Genomic DNA, 23904 nt, shown 5'->3' with positions numbered 1-23904 from the left:
TGAATTCAGGTCCTTATGGTTGGCAACAAGCATTCTAGCCCAGTGGCCATCTCCCCTACTACCACTCAAATTACTTTATTTTTTTATGCATTCTTTAGTTTTTACTTCATAATTGTCTATGAGCATAAGGTCTCACCCCACTGAGGAGCTATTGATACTTAGTGCTAGAAAGGGTGGAAAAATCAGTTTTCTACCAAGATGTGGCCTCTGGTAAACTAACCATGCTGTAGTGGATGGCCCTATACCCAGGCTCGTGTGGGCGGCACTAATTAATTAAACTCAATGGATTCGAAAAAGAGGAAGAGGAGAAGGGGAAGAGTGGGAGTGAATACGATCAAAATACACTATATACATATATATATGATGAATATCTAAGAAAATATGTTTTTAATGAATATACCTTAATTAATAGTAGATATTGACCATTAAAATATGATGAAAGTTCAAGAAACAGATGTCAACAAAATAAAGAAGTGATGTTTGGGGTTAGTTCTGTTTGACATTTTGGTAGTTGTTTGGACACTGCAGTCAACAGAAAATGATTGGTTGATATGCATATACTTTGAAAGAAGTCAAGGGCCCACACTTTAGATGAGATAGAGCATATATGCTGGATTCTGTTTGATGTGGTCAATGGATAAGCAATGTGAAGTCCCATCCAGAAACTCAACTGCCATGAAACAGGATCACAGAGAGCTAGCTTAGTAAAATCTAATGTTTGACGAGAACACAGTTCAATGTTTGTGGGTGGAAATGTGGGCTGAAGACTGAGGCTGTGGCTTCAGAGAAGATAGGAACGGAGAGAGGAACGGAGAGAGGAATTTCAGCTCCTCCCTGCTTCAGCTGGGTTGACCATCCACCTGAAACATTGCCAGGTATCAATTCCCTTATCAGAAAAGTGAGGGCAATAATCCTAGCCCCTAGAGCTACACCTTTTGTATGGACTAAATAGTTAATATATTTAGTGTAGTTTTCTGGAACACTTGTTTATGCTCTGTAAGCTGTAGTCATGGTTCTTGCTGTCAACTGGTTGCCACCGAAGGCTGCATGATCTAGCATTTAGAACACAAGATGACAATCCATATCTCTCTCCCGCATACCACTAGACATGCTTACACAGCATTCTAAACAGGTTCTGGTGAGAGGTCTGATGTAGCCCTGGCTGCAACCCGGAGCACCTTCTGAAAACTAGTTGGAACAGGAAAAGACTGAGGTCTATGAGGAAGAAGAAGGTCTCAGAACCCGAGATGTTTCCAATGGGTCCCATGTCACTCATTACAAGGAGTGTTAGTAATTTAATTTAGCCTGTGATAACACTTTAGAGATGGGTGCTTTAATTGTCTCCATTTGGAAGATGAAGAAGTGAGAGCCCAGAAACCATCAGCAGATGAGTAATGGAGAAGGGATTTGAACCCAGGTCTCTGTGTTCAACCACCATCCTGTGTTGTTTCACTGAGGTTAGAGTTGAAGGTAATGGTTCAGTCCTGCAGGAAGAGAGGTTTCAGCTTTGTAAACAGAAGCCTGGAGGAGCACCAGTGATTAATGAACTGACCTGTGCTGTAGATAGGGAGGGTATCTCCTGGGCAGGAAAGACTCTGGCGGAAACTGAGCCACTCAAAGTGGGGAGGATATTTCACAGTAAATTATAGTTAAAAACCAATAAGGAGTTCCGTAAGTCTCTCTCTGATGTGGCCTTCCTAACTCATGTGGGCTTGGCGATTTCCAGCTTGGTGTGTGTTTCTGCAGTCTAGTGGATTGTTGGCCAATACAATATGAGTGTGCAGTGGGAGCAAAGACACTGAACAGGAGATTCAGAAGCCTGTGAGTACTTATGCTGAATAAACCACACCAGGACCCACAACCAGTAGACAGATCAACTTTACTTAGGGTGTGTACTGGCTGGTTTTGGGTGTCAACTTGACACAGGCTGGAGTTATCACAGAGAAAGGAGTTTCAGTTGGGGAAGTGCCTCCATGAGATCCAGCTGTGGGGCATTTTCTGAATTAGTGATCAAGTGGGGAGGGCCCCTTGTGGGTGGCACCATCTCTGGGCTAGTGTCACCCTGGGCAGTCTTGGGTTCTATAAGAGAGCAGGCTGAGCAAGCCAGAGGAAGCAAGCCAGTAAGAAACATTCGTCCATGGCCTCTGCATCAGCTCCTGCTTCCTGACCTGCTTGAGTTCCAGTCCTGACTTCCTTTAGTGATGAACAGCAGTGTGGAAGTGTAAGCTGAATAAACCCTTTCCACCCCAACTTGCTTCTTGGTCATGATGTTTGTGCAGGAATAGAAACCCTGACTATGACAGGGTGATTGAAGGCTTATAATGTTTTGGGGGACTGAGAGCAGGAATAGCCAGGATGGACAAAGGTCATTGGCTGGGGGCTTAGGATACCTGGAACGCCTCATCAGCATGGGGAAGTATTTGAGGAATCCGGGGGCTGGCTGAACTGCTTTTATCAGGAGAAGGGAAATTGATAAACTAAAAGAGGATGCGTGACATTCCTCAGGTAGAGGTGAGGATGAGTAGGCTTATTCCCTACACAAGGTCAGAGGAGGGAAAGACCCTCTAAAGAAGGGAGTCTCTATATTGTGCAGAGCCCAGAGGCTATTCAGTCATGGAGGACATCAACCTTAATTAGCAGAGTTTTCCTACACATGGCATTATGTGGCTGGGGTCAGAAGGTGCAGAAGGTGATGGCACAGCCATCAACCTCATCTTCAGATGCTTGCAAAATGGATCTTGGATTAAGGCATGGCTCTATGATCAATGAATACATGGTTTTAGCTTTGATGAGCATTAGATTAGCTCGTATTAGATGGTGTAGAAGAGATTCGTTCTTAAAAAAAACATAAAATCAAGAAAACAACTGGGTCGGATCATGCTAAAAGGAGGATAATATTATTCTGTTCCAGATTGTTTCCAACTAGAAATGGTAAAGGGTAGGCAAAGTTGAGAAGACAGTATGATGTTTTTTTAAGGTGTCTTCTTTTGGGAACATTTCTTCATATTATTTTGATGGCCCTTATATTATTACCAGGTGATGATAAAGGCTGTGCAATTGTTCTTGTTAAAAATAACTGAAAAGGTACAAAGTGGATGATCTCCTTTTCTTCCACGTATTAACCACTAACACATGCTCCTTGGTGGGGGGGGGGGGGATTTTTCAGAGAGGTTTCCAATGGACAGATGTATGCCAATATATGAAGTTGTAATGCATGCTCCTACATGGAAGTTGGTTGGTGTCTGTTAAAAGTCTACTGTTAAACTGATATAACCTAGAATTATTTGTGAGAAGAATCCCAGTGGCTGTATTTCCTAGATCAGATTGCCCTGTAAACAAGTCCATGGGTGTTGTCTTCATTGGTAATTGATATAGGGAGAACCCAGCCCACTGTGGGCGACCCCATTCTCTAAGCAGTTGATCCTGGATAGTTTAGGACAGAAAACTGACCATGAACCTGCCATCCAGCAAGCACTATCTTTCCTGGTTCTTGTTAAGTTTCTTTAACTATAAAGTGAATTCCTTGCTCAGAAGTAATCCTGTATGGAATATCAAGTAGCCCTTCTATAGGGATCCTGTGTTGATTTCCCTCAATGAATCTGGAAATATAAGCCAAAGAAGCCCATTCTTCCTGTAGTTGCTTTTTAGCAGAATATTTTACCATAGTGACAGAAATGGGACTAGAACAGTCAAACACAGAAGCGATCCTAGCTATTTCAGAGGGGCACAGTTAATAAGGATTTATTACATTTGGATCAAGAGGGGAAGTCACATTACTCAGAGCCACAACAGTCTTCATTTATGGCTGTCACGGCCGTAACTGTCCAGGGAGAGCTTGAGCCCACATCCCCACTAGCGTGATGGGAACAGCTACAAGCTGTCTAACTACTGTTGCGGGCAATGAAACCTCTGTAGCTAACATTAGAAGCAGATGGACTGATGCCTCCTCCCCCACTTCAGTTCCTACATAAATAACTCCCATTGGTAGAATCAAAGATGAATATATGTGACAAAAGAATGTGGGACATAAACACTTGGAACTTTGAGTTCTTATGGTATAAGAAAGACTCTGGAGGAATAGATGTAGGGCTGGGTAGAAACAGTGTCCAGCACAATCCACTCCTTCATCTGGGCAACATGCACACATTTTCTCTTTATTTTATCTGCACTCAGCTGAGCACTGATTTTTTCGATATTTTTTTTTACAATTGTTTCCAGGCAGGTTATCTCTGTGTAACTCTGACTGTTCTGAAACTGTGTAGACCAGGCTAACTTTGTACTCAGAAATCTGCTTGCCTGTCCATTGAGTGCTGGGATTGAAGGCAACATGTTCGGCTGACATTTAATTTAACTTAGAGTTGTCCATGAGAATAAGCAGACAGTGTTATTCATATTGCCTAGAATGCTGTCATATGGACATATGAGAATTTTTTCCATAAATTTACTATTGCAGACAATGCTACAGCTAGGTCACTTCAGATTTTTGATAGTATGTCTATAGAGGTCATTCCTCCCACTAAGTGACTCCATTCAAAATTGGTGCCTATAGTGGATGCTGTAATGTATGTTGAAGAATGAAGGACTTGGGGTTGGAAAGATGGCTCTGCAGTGAAGAACATGCACTGCTCTTGCAGAAGACCAGACTTCAAGGTGGAGTGTATGACAGATAAATCTCCCTGATATGCTCCGGTATTTGGATACGTGATTCTCAGTTGGTGGCACTGTTTGGGAGAGGTTTGGGTGGTGCCTCCTTGATGGAGGAAATGTACCATAGGAGGCAGGCTTAGAGAATAAATGCCTCTTGTCACTTGCTTGCTTTCCCAGTTTTGTGTTTGCATTTGAGGAAGAAGGTGAGGCCTGTCTCCTGTTTCTGCCATAGGCCCTACCATCTGCTATCTCACTGCCGTGCCATGATGGACTCTTATCCCTCCGGAATCATAAACCCAAACAAACCCTTCCAACTATAAGTTGCCTTGGTCAGAGTATTTTATCACAGTAACAGAAAAGAAACCCATACAGAGTTCAATTCCCAGCAGCCACAGTGTGTGTGTGTTGGGGGAGGGGAGCTCACAACCTCGTAAACCTCCACTTTTGGATTCCATAGGCACTTGCACTCACATGTACACACATATACACATATATATGCATGTGTATGTACAAACAGGCAGACAGACAGACAGACAGACAGACAAAAATAAATTTGAGAAATAAAAATAAATCTAAAAAGAGAGACAACCTGGAGGACTTTTTCACTTCAGCTGCTAGACTTGATCTCAGAATCTCAGAATAGCCCTCAGCCCTCCTTTGGATATGCCTGAGGTAAAGAGAGATGCCTGCTCAAGGTCCTACCTCCTTCCTGGTTGCAGTTATAGTCGATTCTACAGAGATCCTTGCCCCTCCATTCCAATGTCAAGCAGCCAGGAAAGCCCATCCCCACCTCACAGCTCCCTGCAGCACTGACAGAGTGACCTCTCCTGCAATGTCCACTTAGCTCCTTTGCATTCTCCAGCCCGTTCTCCTATTTTCCATGCCTTGCCGTGGTGGTGCTACCTAAAGTGTTCATTAATAAACATTTTTGTTATTGTTGGTTATTAATATACTTCGCTCAGGTCAGGACCTGCATCTCAGAGGATGCCAAACCTTCAAGAGCCCATTTACAATGTGGATAGGAACTGTGTACTTAAATCTCTAAGGAGGTCCTACAAATTATCTACAAGTCTCATGAGGGCTAGATGTCTAGGACTGCACTCAAGCCCTCCAGTCTGAAACCCATCCCATGTGAAACAATCTCTGTTCCTGGCCATGCACAGATGCTGAACTCTGAGGTACTCCATGACTTGATCTTCCTGTTTGACCTCCCTGTGCTTGAAACTCACCAGAGCTTGGCATCCCTCTAACAGAGCTGAGTCCAGCTACACGGATCCAGTCAGCCTTGTTTTGTTAATACAATCCTGCAAGATTTATTTGTTTGGCTTGGGCTTTCCTGTGACCTCAGAGGTTCTGTTTTGTGTTATTTTTTAAAAGTGTGCAGATCTCCATGGAGGCCCTTTTCTCTTCAAATTTAAGAACCAGCTGGGAAATGTGGGTGGGGTGGGGAGAGGGAGAAAAGAAAAAGAACAGGTGGGCTTCTAGGACGTATTAGTTGAACCATAACCCGTCAGGCCAAGAACGGGCTCTCTCCCTTACGCTGGCATTGATTTGTGTGGGTTTGGAAGCGTCCTGGCTGTAACTGTAGGCCCATCAATTTACGTGGAGAGACTGGAGACCTGATAACTAGAGCAGCAGTAGCAACTACCACTGAAGCACCCAGGCACAGTAAGCGCCTCGACTTTGTCTGTTGCCTCATTTAATCTTCCGCAATGACTGTTGACTGTTGCTGAGAAAACCGAGGGTCAAGGATCGTTGGGAATTCACCAGACATCGTCCCACAGTGTGTAAGCCGGCTATGTCTGAACTCAGATCTGACTTAACCGAGGCAGGATCTTCATCGAAGCGCATGTATGTCAGGCTAGATGCTGTTCCTGGACATTGTCATCAGAAAGCATTTGGCCTTCCTCCTCATGTCTCAGATCCCTTGAGTACAGGAATCTCACTGTGCCCTTTTGACCTACTGGATATGTCACAAACTCGTATGTGGTGTTCTCCAGCACACGGCTACTCTTTCCTGACTCACCCTAGTGGCCCTTACCGTTGGGTGTTTCCGGCTTGTGGCTGCAAAGTTCTGCTGTCAAAAGTTCTGTTTGTTCTTTTAGTTCATCCCAAGGGTTACAGTCACCCTTGGCCTTAGGTACAGATACCTTTGAACCACACCAAGAGTGTAAAAGCCTGCTCTAGAGCTCCATTAGTGAGTCCCGGCTCTGCAACTTTGTATATGAGTCTGAGGAGTGGTTGGACTTCACCAGGCCTCAGGTTCCTCGTATGTAAAACAGCAGTCATAGTGAATACATAGAGACTGAAATGAGTTACCCCATGTGAAGCACCCAATGGAGAGCCTGCAGTAGAGAGAATGCTAGTTTTACAATTGAGTTCTTATCCTAACCACCCATCCGTGAGTAGCTTCATGTGTGGGACTTTCCCCCTTTATTATTAGACTATTCAGAGATGGTAAAGACACAGCTTGGTAATTTACCTTTCTTTATGGTCATTCCAATTCACCAACATATGCCTTGCCCCCATATAAAGGAGATATGCTCCAGATAAAGGAGACTCCAATGGAAATTAGGTTGGTGTCCAAAAGGAGAAATCAGCAAGCCCTTATGTTGCTTGTGGGTATATAATAAAAACATAAAGAGACTGTGTCTCATCTATACTGCACATTTATTCAAGAGACACTGGACACCTGCTTTCTAGTTTTGTTAATGACAGTCCTTCAACCTCAAAGAGTTCCTCATCTGGCGACTGTAATACATCATGGTATTTGTTTACCAGAGATTTCCCTGCTGTGGAACATTGTCAGTAAAGGCTTCATAGAAGCAGGTGATCATCTGGGATTTGGAGAAAAGAATTAAGGGGGGGGGGGGAGGGAATCAATGAACAGATGTGGACATCAGGCCTTCCGGCTAAACGCCACGTTTTATTTCTTAGCTTGTCACATATGGGGAAAAGATCAGATGATAGGATGCATGAGAAAGGAATGTTCTGGTTGATTTTAACTGTCAACTTGACATAACTGAGAGTCACCTGGGACAAAAGTCTCAGCGAGGGAATGTCAACGTTTGGTTGGCCTGCGGGCCTGTCCATTGGGAATTCTTAATTAATCCAGTCCAGTGTGGTCAGTACTGTTGCTTAGACAAAGAGTACGGAGTACATACAACTGTGTAGAAATGGGAGATCAAGTCAAGCTGGCCAACAAGCAAGGGTTCCTTCTTTTATTTTCTTTGCTTTCAGCTGTGGGTGTGACGGGACTGGCTGCTTGTTTTCTCCCAGAACGATGGCCTGTAACATGGAATTGCAGGTCTGATCAGCCCTTTCCTCTCCCGTGTTGCTTTTAGTGACAACACTAGAGGTGAACTGAGGACCTTGATGATGATAGGAGGTGAGTCTGGAAAAGAGAGTATAGACAAGTCTCTTTCTCAAGTGCTTTAGGTACAAGCGGTGTGTGCTGGCTGCCTTTATGTCAACTTGCTACAAGCTAAAGTCATCTGATAGGAGAACCTCAATTTTATAAAAAACCTCCCTAAGATCAGGCTGTAGGCAGGCCTGCAAGGCATTTCCGTAATTAGTGATTGATGGGGAAAGGCCCAGCCCACCGTGGGTGGTAAGAGCAGATCGCTGAGCTGGTTGGTGGTCCTGGGTTCTATGAGAAAGCAGGCTGAGCAAGCCATGAGGAGCAAGCCAGTAAGTAGCACCCGTCCAAGGCCTCCGCATCAGCTCCTGCCGCCAGGTACTTGTCTAGTTTGAATGTCTGTCCTTTTTTCCCCCCCTTTGATTATGAACAGAGATGTGGAAGTATAAGCCAAATAGGTCTTTTCCACCTCAACTTCTTTTCTGGCCACGCTGTTTCATCACAACAGAAACCCTAACTAAGACACTGTGCAACTGAAAGGTGTGTCCCAGGAGCAACAGGGACAGTGGTCATATTAGCCTGTGGAATTATGATGATAAGACTGTATGTACACATTTAAATGTATTTCCTCATGGCCTATTTGGGAGATGGACATAGACACGGTGGGTTTGAGACTGGAGGCAGACACCTAGCCTTCAATTTGCTGAAGAAGACACCCAATCCTTGGTTAACATCCTTAGGCAGGAGGCTGGAATGTGGATGCTTGTGCAGTGGACTGATCACCTCATTTTGCTTCTTAGTACCATCATCATATCTACCGTTTCTATTGGAGAAGAGAAGGGGTGACTTCATATTTTGAGAACACAGAGGCCATGTTCAGACCCACATGATGGAGTCCAGCAGGCATCATCTTGAACAAGCCACTTCACCGTCTACGTCACCTTAGCTGGTCATTTGCCCCGGACTGTCCATTCTCTGTACTCTGTTTACCAGTCTGCTAAAGTCCTGGGGCTGTGACTCCTGCGCATGGCCACACTCCTGGCTCCCTTTGCCCTTCTTCATACCCCTATATCAGCTTTGCCCTTCAGCTTTTCCTTGGCCACTCCACGTTTCCTGCTAGCCCTACTGTTTTCTCCACCACTTAGGGTCTGGCCAACTCTCTGAAAAAAGGAGCCCCACAGAGCTTCCCAGGGGTCTGCCAGGGGCTACAACCCAGGTGTGCTTACACATTGGATATGAACCTTTGCATTCTAGTAGGGACCTCAGAGCTATTAATCAATTCAGGGCAGACCTTATCATGAAATAGCTCAGAAGGAAAAACCAGAAGGAACCAAAGGGACTTCTAAATGCCCAGCAGGGAAAAACACCTTTTAATTGACTTGGATGACTTCACTGCAGAACCGTGTCTGGCTGTTATGCTAAACTGGAAATGAATCTATTATATTGTCTAAGGAATCTCCCAGCCCGCCCCGAGCATGTCTCCTGAGGAAGGGAGTGGAGCTGACACATAAACAGGACTTATGCATGGAAATGTCTGGGCACATTGTTTCATGCTTAGAAGCTGATATCTGAGAATGGGTTTGTATGTTCTACAGTGCCTGTCTTCTACAGGCCCAGGAGCTTTCCCAGTGTACTACTTACATTGGAATAGAATTCAGTATAAATCAAACCTGGCTTGGGCCCAACCTCAGTGAGTTCACAGTTGTTCTTAGAATTTCCATGGATGGTGTTGCCCTATGATAGCACAACCACTGCATCTGTGGAACTGGGCCTACTTGAGGAGCAGGCCCCTTACCCACATTAATAGATAGATCCAAGCTCACCTACCTTCTCTGTCTCTTCCTGTCAGTCTGGCGTTGTGGGTTGTAAAAGAACTTGGCATCAAGAAAGAGCAGCAGGAAACAGAGCAGAGGCCCAGTATGGGGCACCTAGAGGTGCACCTGGGGGAGTTCCAAATGCACCATGGGGGTCAAGAAGGACAGTGGGCCACTGCGGGTCAGTTCTGTGCTGTTCACGGTGGTTGCTTTTCCCGGAGTACTGCCTTTCATCTTTCAGAGGCTCCCAAGTCTCCTAAGTTCTCAGACAGGCAACTGAGGCGCCCAGAGATGGAAGGGCTCATGTCCTTATTGGTGACCTGTGATGTCTCCTCAGCTGATAGCTGTCCCCTTAATCCACCTGTTCCCACATCTCTTCCAGACAAATGGGGTTTTTCAGGGCAGTTTTCTGGGGGCCACAGACTGTCTTTCTGGTTTTCTGACGTTCTCTATCCACATTGCTAGAACCTTCCTTTCCTGCATGATAACACTGTGATTCCTCTCATGAGTTTACGAGAGGGTTGTCAGTCTGTTTGGTATGGAACTGTACCAACAGTCAGCCCCTCCCCTCCTAAGTCTGCATGCTATCCAGACAAGAAGGAGACAGTGGCCCAACCTCTCTACAGCTGCCAGGAAAAGCAATGGAAGCCAGGGCTTGCACCTCCCCTTCCTGGGCCAGCCAATTGCCAGGAATCCGAAACACTTCACTCATTGGACTGAATGGGATTTTGATGACTCCTCTTAATTCACTTTTTCTTATACAGTTGCTTTGGTCTCCCTCTGGCTCCCACTGCTCTCTGTGGTCCAGGCTCCTCGAAGTCTGTGGGCTGAGGGCCAACGTCTTTAGGCAGCACCAAAGCTCTTCCTACCCTGGTAAACCTGTCTTCCCTTTGCTCTTTCCCTCTCTCTGGTTAGTGGCCCCTATGGATAATTTTGCAAGAATCAGATAGTTAATACGACTGGTTTCTTATTCCTGGAAGCATTCACATATTCCCTGTGCCTTGATGTCAAAAAAGGAAAAAAAAAATCTTATTTCTACACAATGGCAATCACTCCAGATAACCACTCATTGTTTTATTCACCCCCCCTATCTAGCCTTGCCCGTGCTTACATCTTTACCCATCTCTAAAACGGATTCTTCCTTCTTTTCCCCCATCCGAACACTAACCAGGCTAAACCCTACTTGGCTTGGGAGATCAGGCCCATTCTGGAAACTGTTTTATGGTTTCTGATCAGTTCAGATGTAGACATTCTTTCTCCTATAGGCCTTATGAAATGTAGTATTCCACTCTAAAAATGGCAGCGACAATAACGAGTCCTGTATATTAAAGTGTTTATATACGTGTGCACACACATGTACGTGTTGATACAGAAGTGGAGAAGAGGCCGAGGATGCAGCTCAGTTTGCAGAGTGCTTGCCTGGTATTTATGAAGCCGTTGGCTTCCATCCCACCACATAAGCTGATGCATGGATTCATCCTTGTATTCGGAGCACTTGGAAGGTAGAGGCAGAATGGGATGATGAGGTCATTCTCAGATACATAGTAAGACATGTCTAGAGACAGAGAGGAAAGAAGGACGGAGGTAAAGAAGGGAGGAGAGTAGGAAAGAGGAAAGGAAATTGTATAGATAGGTAAGATTTCATTATCTATAACCCAGTTTCCCCTCAGTGACTTTGTGAACTGTTACTGCTGCAGGTGGCAAAACCCAGTCCACAGAGTCTCAGCAGTGTAGCCCTGTGTGTCTGAGGACTCCTAGCTGACACTCCCTTCTAGTTCCCAGTGTTAACTCACCCCTTATCTCTGGCATACTGGTCTGCTGTGCCTACTGTGTGCTTTTGGTTACCCATAATCCTTCCCTGAACTGCCCTCTGTACATACCTTCTGGGAAATAATAGTATGATTCTGGAACTAAGAAGGCTCACTCGAACCATCATTACTATTACATAGTATTTTGTTTGCATGGAGGAAATGGCCTTGGGGCCTCAGCAGAGCAGAGCTGTATTCAGGGAGTGTGGTGTGGTAGTCAGGGCCGAGTCTAGCCTGAGATGGGTAAGGAGTGGGATTCTGCCTCTGCCCCCTTTCACCTATGGGACTTGTAGTGATGGGCTTAGTGTTCTGAGCTTCCGTTTATTTACTAATGGAGATAGCGGGGTAGCTATGTTTGGCATGGATCTGCTTTAGTGAAAATGGAAGGCACTCTGGGTCTAGCCTGACTTACTTGTGAATGGAGGAGCTAGCAAATGCAGAAAGCATTAACACCCCACATCCGCCATGTTTCCACACCACACACGGCTGCTTCATGAATGGACACTCAGCCTCCAGCTAAGCTGAGGCCATTCACACACCTTTCTCCAGAACACTGACTGATGGCAGCAAGGCAGACGGACCCACGGGCTGGCCCACTGTGGTCCACGGGCGCCTGCTACTGAAGGGTGCTAGGCTGGAGGAAGTGGCTGGGTCTTGGATAGATGAGTTCAGCCTGTGGTTACAGAATGGGGATGAAGCCAAACCCACTCCCAACAAACTTGAGTTCTATTGGGCGTCTCTCACCTCGTACTCTCTGCCACACCCTGTTTCTGAGTCTGATCCTCACAGCAGTGGTGTCCTAAGGGTAGTGGTATCTTGCACCATCATCCTGTTGAGCATCTTTGAGAGGAGAAGAAGAAATAGGGAGGGAAGAGAAAAGAGACAGATGAGAAAGGAAGAGAGGAGGGGGGGGAAGAATAAGAACAATGCCAATAAAAGAGGTGAGGACGGAGGCAAAAGTGAGGACGGTGGGAGAGTCGAGCAGTTAGCCAAAGACGGTCAGAGCAATATGCTGGGAGCGGGAGAGAGCTTGGCCTTGCTCATCTCTTCCCCCTCAGCAGGAGTTTCTCGTGAGGAGTGATATTACATCCTGGAGAATGTTCTGCAATATCTGGAAATATTTTGGTTATAACAACCCTAAGGACAGAGGCCAGGGATGCTGCTGAATATCCCATGATGCACAGAGAAGCCACCGCTACAGAACTATACAGCTTCCAATATCAGGTGCCAGGGCTGAAAAACTCTACCCCAGATCCGAGAACCCAAATGCTACTCCTGAGCCAGAAGCCCTGTGACACCCTGAGAGCTGACGATATGAGTCCAGTTTAGGACGGTGTAGCTTCACTCTGAACAAACTCCACCTTCACTTTAGGCCACATGCCACATGCAGCCTAAAGACAGAAATAGGGCAATGACCTGAAAGATTTTTACAGGGAGAGCCACTGAGGCAAAAGTTTCTGTAGTTCCCCTGTAAGATCCCATAGCTAGCAAGTTTCTGATACGGACTTGAAAGCAAAGTATGTATGACGTTTGGCGCACGTATACGTGTGCGTCCGTGCCTGCGTGTGTGTGTGTGTGTGTGTGTGTGTGTGTGTGTGTGTGTGTGTTATTTCCAGAAAAGGAGCCCAGCAGAAATTCTGGACTCTCTCTGCCTGGGATTTCTACAGGTCACAGTGGTGCGGCACACCCTGCTGTTTTTAAAGGTACCTTAGTTTTGTTTCGAATTGGAAAGACGTATAGAGGACTATCGTGTAGAAAGACGACGTTGTACTTACAGTCCGCTGACAATAGAAAGCTTAACATGCTCCGTGGATGCAGGAGAACAGGGTAGAAACCAGCATGTGCGGGAAGCAAAGGGAACAGTCGGCATGGGCAAGACGCTTTATTGTGGCTCTGCAGGAAGCAACAGTGAGACAGGGTACTCAGGCTCGCACTGGATGCCTGGTTCACTGGTCAGCATTGGAGGGTAAGGGAAGTTTTTCCACTCTGGTGGTTTCTTTCAGGTGACCAGGGCAGGTGGTTAGTTAACTGGACCACCAGAAAAAAGCAAAACAGAAAACAGGCTCAAGAAGGGAATTGCACTGGGTTGGCTGGATTGCACTGACAGGCTAGTTTCATGTCAGTAACTTTGTATGTCCAGAGACCGGTTGACTTAAGGACTTGTCTTCACAAGTCAGCATGGCTCCTGCTATCCATCAGAACATAGAGAAGATGTGGTCATAATGTCTGGACAAGGCCAAACACAGTAAAACCCTATCTCCAAAAGCCAACACACGCATAGAGCAAAAGCCGGTGAGTGTCAAGACTTAATTTAGAACAGTGCCCACAACATAGTAAGTACTCAAAAATCATTACAAAATTTAATTCTGCCAAGCACTGTGTTGCATATCCTTAATCCCAGATCCTCGGAAAGCTGGGGCAGGGGTGATGACACGAGTTCAAGGTCATCCTGAGCTACATAGTTGTGATGGTTTGTATATGCTTGGCTCAGGGAGTGGCCTATCAGGAGGTGTGGCTTTGTTGGAGTAGGTGTGTCACTGTGGGCATGGGCTTAAGACCCTCATTCTAGCTGCCCGGAAGTCAGTCTTCTGCTAGCAGCCCTCATATGAAGATGTAGAACTTTAAGCTCTGCCTGCGCCATTGTCTGCCTAGATGTAGCCATGTTCCCACCTTGATGATAATGGACTGAACCTCTGAACCTGGAAGCCAGCCCCAATTAAATGTTGTCCTTCATTAAGACTTGCCTTGGGCACGGTGTCTGCTCATAGCAGTAAAACCCTACCGAAGACAATAGTGATTCTAAGGCCAGTCTAGGTAGCCTAACAAGACCGGTCTCAGAAAACATAAAAGGGGGCCAGGTCAAAGCTTAGTGGTAGAGTCCTTGACTAGCATGGCACCCTAGGTTCAGTCCCCAGTATTGATTGAAAAAGTTTTTAATACAAAAACAAATGCATTTTAGTACCCATGGGAAGTAGTAAGGGCCAACCACTACTTTTTTCACCTTCATAAAGCACAGCCTTTTTACTTCTTTTTCTCGTTGCTTCTGCCGACATTTTTAATGGAAGAACCACCATGTCAACCACGGGCACGACTGACAAGTGCAGACAGGGCCTCCTGGGTCCTTAGGCTCAAACGAGAAGGTTTTGATGGTGGCTTGAGCCATCACCGTGGCTCTGCTGCCTTCGTTTTTTTGTTGTTTTTTTAGTTTTAGTTTTTGTTTTCCCTCTTTTACCCTGTTTCTACTGCACCCACTCAGGGTTAGAGGACACGTGTTAGGTGGGAGCTGATTTGGCTGTGGAAGGATTCTTCACTCCGGTGATTATTTTCTCAAAAGTTGCAAAGCCTTAGAGCTCCAGTGTCGCTGTCCCACTTGCAACCCTGTTCATAGCCATGCATTGGAATCTGTCTTAGGGTTTTATTGCTGAGAAGAGGCGTCATGACCCCGGCAACTCTATAAAGGCAAATGTTTCACTGGGAATGGCTTATAGTTTCAGAAATGTAGCCCATTAGCATTGTGGCAGGAAGCACAGCAGCATGCAGACAGACATGGTGATAGAGCTGAGAGCTCAACATTTTGATAGGCAGGTTGCAGAGCTCTGTTCCACACTGGGCCACCGTGGGGGTCGCCTCCACAGTGGAATGCTTTCTCCAACAAAACCACACTCACTCCTAAAAGGACAATCTTCTACTATGACCACTCCCTATGGTCAGACATTCAAACACATGAGTCTGCAGGGGCCATACCTGTTCAAACCACCACACAGTCCCACTGCTGTGGGTACCCCCTAAGAATCAAAAGCCAGGATTGAACCAGATATTTATACATGTTCATCACTTGCAACCCTGTTCATAACAGTCACTGAGTTCCAGCACCTCATTGGTTGGGCAGGATAAAAGGTCTGAGAGTTCCCTGTTTCTGCTTCTTGACACAGGACAAGCTGAGCCTAGGAGGGACCTCTTCCTAGACACTGCCCCTTCCTATCTTCATTTAGGGATCCAGTTCACGTTGGCTCCAGGCTCTACCTGGCCACACCGTACTGGAGCTCCTGTGGCCTCCCGAGAAGAGAATGAGTGCCTGGGAAAAGGACCTGAACTTCTAGAAACATGAGCCCCTGCTAGAGAAAGGAAGTAGAGAAACAGCCCATTTACACACAAGAAAGCGGCCCCAGGGCCTCCCCTTTGCTGAGCCTCCTCTTAACTTGGAACCATTTCACAGGGGACCTTTGCAAGGATGACCAGTTCAAACTGGGCTGCTTAATATGCTTGGAGCAGAAAGCCCAGGGACTTGCAAATCAACCTCAGAAAGAGAAATTAGCTGTGTCTTGTCTCAGAACTCCCAATGCCTGCTCCAAAACAAACACATAATCTATGCCGGTAGGGAAAGCACAGCCCCTTTCCCTTCTCCGTTTTAGAAACACCATGTGTGCGTTATTTTAAATAGGCGCCAGCGCATGAGGCCCTTTTAACAAGATTGAAAACAGATGGGGCCTTAGGCTATTCAGTAGCTCTCGAAAACTAGCTTGGGACGTGCTAAGCCATCCTGTGTCCAGGCGATGCTCATTTGCTCGTCGAGATGCAAGTTCAGCCAGGCCTCTGGGTCCCAGAGAGCACGTGTCTGCTTCCTGTAGCAGGTGTGCGAGCCAAGGAAAGGAAGTATCTCCTCTCACCACATTGACTGTGTTTGCATTTGGTTAACCCTTCACCACCTCTGGAGCAGTGGGATGGCTCTGAAATTGAGCAGCTTTGGAGTTGTGGAATTTTGCTGGCCTTGGGCGGCCTGGGCAAAGGAGGGTTGGGTTAGTCTTTGCCTCCCTTGGTCTTGGAAGAAGGGATAGGGGTTTTCTAGGTTGGGGCCTGATGCTCCCAGGGCTGGAAACAACTGTTACATGACAAAACATTTCCTGGGGAGATGCAACACACACATCTACTCATCCGAGATAGGGCCTACAACAGACCAAAGAATGGATACCACCAAAGTCCAACTTAGTGAAACCATGATTTTATTGAGGTCATTTACAGGAATATGGGTGAGGAGTTACTTCCAGGAGTAGAAATGACTCAGATAGCTGTATCACCAAAGCCCACACCCATATGGCGGACGGCTCACAAAGCTAGGAACCTGGAGCATACGGAATAGCCTGCGGACAGATCAACAAGTCGGAGAGTGCCCTTTCCAGGTGCCTCAGTTGTCTAAACTCCTCCCTGAAAGCATTTTGGTGTCTGCTTCTTTCAGGCAGCTGGACTGGTCTCGGAGTCCTCTAGTTGTGTTCAGCTAGTCTCAGAGGGACTTTCAACTGTTGTTGCTTACATTGGTAGAGACAGTCTTAGTGTGTCTGGTCAGTTTCAGGGACTTTCTGAAGGTGTTTTGAGTTGTTTACCTTCCTGCCTAAGGAACTTCCCTGCAGGATAGAATGTTTCAGTCTCTGAAGAAACTGTGGAGTAGCAAAAGCTCACCCTGACCTTCTTGTGGCTCAGATCTCTCCAAAAGCTGCTGCAGTTCTTACTACAAAGAGGCAGAGCCCTTCTAGTGGCTAGAGGCACTTCTCAGTGATCTATCCCAGGTGGATGACAGACCCTGTCTCAAAAGAGGAAAAAAAAAAGGTGGGAGATGCTTCATGAAGAACAACACCCAAGGTCGCCCTTTGACCTCCACCTGCATGTGCATGCACAAGTCAGCCTACCGACACCTCTTCATGCTTCTTCCTGCTTACACATGTACAGACTTCTAGAGAAGGGCACCATGGTGACTGTACAACCGTGCATGAATACCTAACAGTACTTCTCTGTAAACCTGAGATGGTAGTTTTTTACGTCGCATTTATTTGGCAATGAAATATCACTGTGGAACACACGGAACTTGGTTCCTCCTGTTCCTGTTTCCTGGGGTCTTCTTCCTTAAATGTCACTGCTGCACGATGTCATGGGCTCAGGGTTTCTGATCCAGGGTCACAGCTTACACATGCTTGACCTCACTGAACGTTCTTCATTTCCTTCCCAGCACTTTGCACCCTGAGTGCTCACCCTGCTGTCTCCCTAGCTCGTCAGGCACAGTTGGAGGAGGAAAGAAAGGGGACACTCCCTGGGCACAACCCGGCCACATTTCCAGAGGGCTCAGTAGTAGCAGGAAGTGGTAAAGTCTCTCTTGGGATTACAGGGCTGTCCTCTGTGCAGGTTAGACGGACTGGACGGGAGATGAGACACCGGTTGCCAGTGGCTCCAGGCAGTGTCCTCCAAGTCTGAGATAGCAAGGGGAACAAAGAAATGAGTGGCTATGTGCTCTTTTTCCCTTCTTACAACCTTGGCAATGGTGTTGGACCTTGAAAATGAAACATACAAAGAACAGTTATTCTCAAGCCCATATGGATAAGATGTTCCTATCACCCATTCTGCACACATTTTTGTTCAGTGTATCCAGCTAGCTCGTCACACAATGCCCTCACTCCAGAATCTCATTCCAGCGATGGCGTTTGCTGCCTCTCACCCTAGCCGCCCCCGCTGGGGTGGACAAGCTAATAACAGCAATCACCTTCATTACCTGGTATTTCTATTGTGGGCCTTTTCCTGGGGAGACACATATGAAAAGGTCTGTCCACCTCAGATGAGGCAGAACAGCAGACAGAGTTTCACCAAACTCCAGCTCAGTGAGCCACTGAGTTTATTGGAGTTACCTCTGGAACACGACTAAACAACTCGTGACTAAAAACCCCACCACAGCACAGGCAACAGATCATTCGCAAACCTGAATCTTTAGAGCTCCCACCCCCAAGTGGTTGGCAGCTCCACAGGAGAGGTTTCTCTCAGAAGCTGTTCATAACCTTGGGGAGAGGCCTTCTGAATCCAGTGAGTTTCTGAGCCTCCTGAGTCTCCCAAGTTCCTTTTGCTTTCTAAGACGGGCCCATATGATTCAGAGGTAACAGCCATGTAACAGCACTGGTCTCGGCTTTAGTCACTATAGGCTCCGTGGTGCAGATAAACACTGCTGCTGCCTTCATTTTGCAGGCGAGAGATGGACAAAGAGCGGCCAGCTCTTCTAAAGCAGGGAAGGGGGGTAATAAACCATGGTGAGGACCACATCGAAACTGCAAATCACTGCTGTCTGTTTTGGTTTAAATATTCCAATATTTCCACATTTAGAAATGTTGAGTATTATCTTATTTTTATCAGTTTTCTTAAATATTTATTTTGATGTGTTTTTATATATTTATCTTTCCCTACCTTTCTTGTTCACGTGCATACTCATACTTATGTAGTTACACAAACACCTATGTGCATGCATATATACATTCTCTCTCTCACTCTCTCTCTCTCTCTCTCTCTCTCTCTCTCTCTCTCCCAACCCCAGACCCTGACTTTTCTGCTCAACATTTCTCTTACACACAGGGTGCTTTTCTGGTAGGCAAAAGGTACTTTTGATCACCGCACAGTAGTTGGTCCAGGCGCTGCAGAAAAGTCACAGGTGTACCACTGAGCTGTAGCTCCATGACCTGAAGCTTCCATGAGATGCCAGGTCCTGTGCCCAAGTAGGACTTCCTCATCTGGAGGAAGAGGCCGCTGAGCCAGAGCACAGGCTTTTTCAGAGCCTCTTCTGTTTGCAAGATGAACCTGAGCGGGTGGAAAGAGTTCAGTCTCAGATGTTCGTTGAGGACATCATAGAGCCCTGGGCTCTGGGAACTAAAAATACAGCCTGCAGAGGGGAATGGGCAGGAAACAGCCCTCCTGGCTACAAGCCTTGGCACTCTGTCAAGTGCTTGCCAGCACTGAGGTAGGAGGATCAGGCAGAATGGACAAAGAGGCAGGCCAGGCCTTGGCTGGTAGATGCTACAGGTAGATGGACTTAGAATATTATAGATGTGTAAAGGCAAAAAGCAGGGCAGCTACCGGCCAAGGGCAAAGCCTGAGGCCATGGAGTCTCTCTCCATCTGCCCAGTCAGTGTACACATTAGAACATAAGTCACCTCACATAACAGCGACTGCTTGGCACAATGTGAAGAGTGTCCAAGGGTTTGGGTCTCAGGTGACATACCTTGGAAAGAAGTCCCTACCTTTCCAAGTGCCATCCCAGAGTGTAACTGCCCGCCATTACATTGAACAGGTTACCTGGAAGGGAAGCTGGGGGTGTATGGGAAGGTGGCAAAAAGAGTTGGAGACCAAGACAACATTGCTGTTCAAGGTCTCAAAGTTTCATGAAGAACTCCAAATATATAGGCAGGGGAAAACCCGTTCCCCAAACGCTGGAAGCTTCTCAGCAGAACCAGTTCAATTGCTCCACAGGTGGCTAGTATTTCTCAGGAAACTGCAGGTCCTTGAAGAACAATAGGCTTCACCTTGGTCTGAGCACTCCACCCTAGGTGGAGGGGATTATGGCTGACACAGGAGTTCCTGCTCAAAGGCTGGGAGAGGAACTTCACATTGATCGATGTCAAGTTCCTGCCAAGTGACATGGTACCCCAATAAGGCTCTATACACCAGAGATCAGCCAAGTTGCCTTCTGTGTAACCCACCTCAGTCATCAAGCAACTGCTGCCACTCACCAGGCAGTCTCTGATCACAGCATAGGACAGTGGACCAAAGGGACCCAGTCTCTGCACTGTAGAGCTTTTTTTTTTTTGGTCATGAGACAATTAAATATTTCAGAGAGGTGATCTTAAGTATTGAAGTCTTGTGGAAAAGGTGTTGCGGGAAAGGTTACATAGGAAAACTGGCTGTGGAGTACAGAAGGGTGCTGTGAGTGAAGACCACCTCCAGGGTCACCAGTGAGCAGGACCTGAATGGCCTGAAGATACTCAGAAGAGGGCTTTCCATGGGAGACAGGAATCTAGGGCTCACTCCACACCTTGGGTGTGGACAGGATGTCAATGGGACAGTGGCCTTGAACCTCAAAGGTAGAGGACCAGCAATGGTGGGAGGTAATGGAAACTGACCCCCATGGGATCTTATGAGCCACACCAGGCATGGTGTTCTATACTTAGCCCTTTAATGTTCTTATTGCCAGGGTTTGTCCTTTCCACCACTGTCTTTGCTGTGAGGGAACTTTGGAACTGGAGGAAGGTCCATTCATGTATAGAATGTTACTCCCCATAGGAGGAATTTCGCATCCAGTTTTGTTCCTGGGAGTAAATACATCAATCTTTGTTTGGGGTTTGAATGGGAGGTCTGATGATAATTTACAAATGCCTTAATCATCTCTTGACAATCACCATCACCCCACTTCGGGCCCCTAAGTAGCAAGATGAGCAAACCAACGGTAACCTGAGTGGTTAGTGCTTTTGTGCAAAGCCCTCAATACAAGATCCAAACCCAAGCAGTGTAGCTTCCTACCTTCCCTGTAATCCAAGTTACCTTAACAGTGTTCTTCTGTAGATTTATTTACTTCATGTGCACAGGTGTTTTGCTTGCATGTGTTATGTGCACCTTCTGTGGAGGTCAGAAGAGGGCATCATATCCCCAGGAACTGGAGTTCTAGGTGCACTGTAAGCCACCATGTGAGCGCTGGGAACAAACCCCAGAACCTCTTTAAGATTAACAAGTGTTCTCAGCCCCTGAGCCATCTCTCCAGCTCCTCTACTCCAAATCGTAATGCACATATCTCTGGTTAACTAATAGTCGTAGGACACAGAGAGCATATGGATGGAAGGGGAACCAGGAGAGCCGGGCCCTCTCGGTACCAGAAACTCAAGATGGTAAAAAATGCACTGCAGCTGGTACACAGCTAATACAACAGGGCTACGGAAAGAAGAAGAACGCATTCCAGGGATAGCGCGTCCGAAACACTGAAGAGCAGAAGAAAGACAATGAGTTTAGTGACAACTCAGAGCCAGGCACCCTATGGCGCAGTTTAGAAGACAGAACACATACAGCACTGGCTCCATCCCCCCCCCCCCCCCCCCCCCCCCCCCCGCAAGCACAGCCATGGATGTTCTGAGTAGCTGCTGCTAATAAAACAGATAGCTGCTACCCTTCGAGTTCCCACACATTCTTGCCCCCTTCTGACCTCCACAGTTACCAGGCACACACAACACACAACACTCTATCTATAGAGTGTCACAATGAATAGGCATTGGGAAAGGCCCTACTACCTGAGATCTACACCACACATGCACACACACACACACACACTCACTAAACTTAGTGTCCATCTCTGCCTTTGTACCTGTCTGTCTCTCTCTGTCTCTCCTGCAAATTGCATGAATGCTAAAGCCCCGGTGTGAGGACACACTCTAAGTAAGGGCCTCAAGGATACAAGCTGCACCAGATATGTCTTCACTAACTGACAGGAATGTTCAGAATCTTATCAGCCACCCTTGGATTCCAGAGTAATCTGTCTGCCAACATCTTGCCTTTCTCAGGCTCTCTGGACAACATCTCTTTGTGTTGAAATCCTCCTTCATGGTCAAGTCTGATAGCTGCTACCTTCGAGTTCCCACACATTCTTGATATCTTTCGTACATTCCAGTCAGTCATCCAGTTCCAAGCCTCAATTTCATTCTCTTTCTCATTGATCTGTTGGCCTTATAACATCCTTTCAACAGATTATCATAATCACAAGCTGCAATCACCCCCTTCCACACTGTCATCACTATGTATTACCATCGCAAATGCAATTATCAGTAAGGAGACATGAATGCCCCGTGCTTTCAGTCATATCATCTACTTGGCTTGACATCCTTGTCAGGTGCCAGTGTTCCTGAGAGTATAGCCAGAGGCCTTATAGGAAATTGAGTTCACTTGATTTCTATTCCTCTGTGTGTGCACACATGTGTTTGTGTGCACATATTGCTCTCCCTGTGCGTTCTTGGAACAAAAAAGGACTCCTCCTGATCTAGGAGGATATAGTAGAGACTTTCTTGCCAGATCTGATTCTAGCTATATGTATGATCTATACCAGAGCCTGGATATTACAAGGAGCTGAATAAATGTCCTTAAAATCAAACCGCTACTCCTCTTCACCATCTTTTCCTGCTTAATTCCCCTAAATGTGTCTTCTTCCTATTCCTGGAACCTGTGGAAATCTTACCCCAGGAGACATTGTAGATGTGACTGCATGTTAAGAGCATGAAACTATGGAGTGTGTGACCCAGAGAATCTGATTTAACCCAATCTAACCACAGGATCACACAGGCCCTGGAAAACATGGAACTTCCTCTGGTAAGAGATAGAATATATATCGGAATTAGAAATCAGAAAAAGAAAAAAAAAAGAAATCAGAAAAAGTCTGAGATAGAGCAAAATTTATATTCTGTTATCTATCCCAAGATGGGGAATGCAGAATTGAGGATGTCACTCAGTTGACAGGGTGCTTGGCTGGCATGCACAGATCCCTGGGTTCAACCTTTAACACTGTGAACTGTGTGAGATGTGTATGCCTCTAATTTCAAATTTGGGAGGTAGAGACTGAAGGACCAGAAAGTCAAGGTAATTCCTGGCTGTCTCTCAGATTTAAAGGCAGTGGAGGCTGCATGAGGCCTTATCTCAAAAGGAAAAGAGAGCAAGGAGAAAGAGGACTCAGTATGACAAGGAGAACACCACCTAAGTAGCACATAGATCGGCAAAGTCAATGCTTCAGAACCACAGTTACCAAGAACTGAATTCCCTCAGTGCCTGGAGGCAACTTTTTCCCTGAGTCTCCCAGTCAGAGCCCAGCCGGCCAGCATCTTGACTTTGGCCTTGGAAACACAGAACAGAGACTCGCCAAGATAACCTAGACTTCTGACCTACAGAGCAAGGAGATGAGTTTATGTTGTCTAAACTCCCTAGACCCACAGTAATCTGTTCCAGCAGCAGCATATGAATACAGTGTAGGATGGCACACATACCTCTTCCCCAGGAGTCACAAAGTCTTAGGAAGGGAACCCCACTCTTAGGTTCTACCTCTGTCTTCTGCTGCCTTCACCCATGGGCCCAGTGTCTCTACGACAGATGACATTTTATCATTCCATTGCCCCATTGTTCCATGTCCTCACTTAGACTTTTCTTCAATGCCAGTTATCTTGAGTTTTCTCCCTACTATCTGTCCAGAAATACTTTACTGATCACTGTGATTTCATAACCTCTGGCAATGCAGTTCCTAAAGGCAAGTTACCTAGCAGATGTGGGACTCATTGCCTGTAGACAGGGTTTCCTAGAGGAACAGAACCAATAGAGTATATATCTATTGTAGGAGAGCATTTATTAGATTGGCTTACACAGTAGGCCTAGGAGCCCAACAATGGCTTTCTGCATACTGGAGGGTCTGAGAACCTAACAGCTACCCAGCCTGCAAATCTGGCCGCCTCAGCAA

At 46.4% G+C, this 23904-nt stretch overlaps 1 protein-coding gene and 1 pseudogene across 1 annotated transcript in view; both read left to right on the top strand.

Annotated features, from left to right (window-relative positions):
• The window catches only part of Syn3 (synapsin III), a 397752-nt gene that overhangs the window by 19018 nt on the left and 354830 nt on the right, over window positions 1-23904 (top strand). The gene's annotated exons all lie outside the window — the stretch shown is intronic.
• Window positions 2654-2926, top strand: LOC127670961 (small nuclear ribonucleoprotein E-like; annotated as a pseudogene).

This window comes from Apodemus sylvaticus, chromosome 20 (genome assembly GCF_947179515.1).
Source record: "Apodemus sylvaticus chromosome 20, mApoSyl1.1, whole genome shotgun sequence".
In the NCBI taxonomy this organism is placed as follows: Eukaryota; Metazoa; Chordata; class Mammalia; order Rodentia; family Muridae; genus Apodemus; species Apodemus sylvaticus.
The sequence above is the reverse complement of the archived record's forward strand: the minus strand, read 5'-3'. Positions and strand labels throughout refer to the sequence as shown.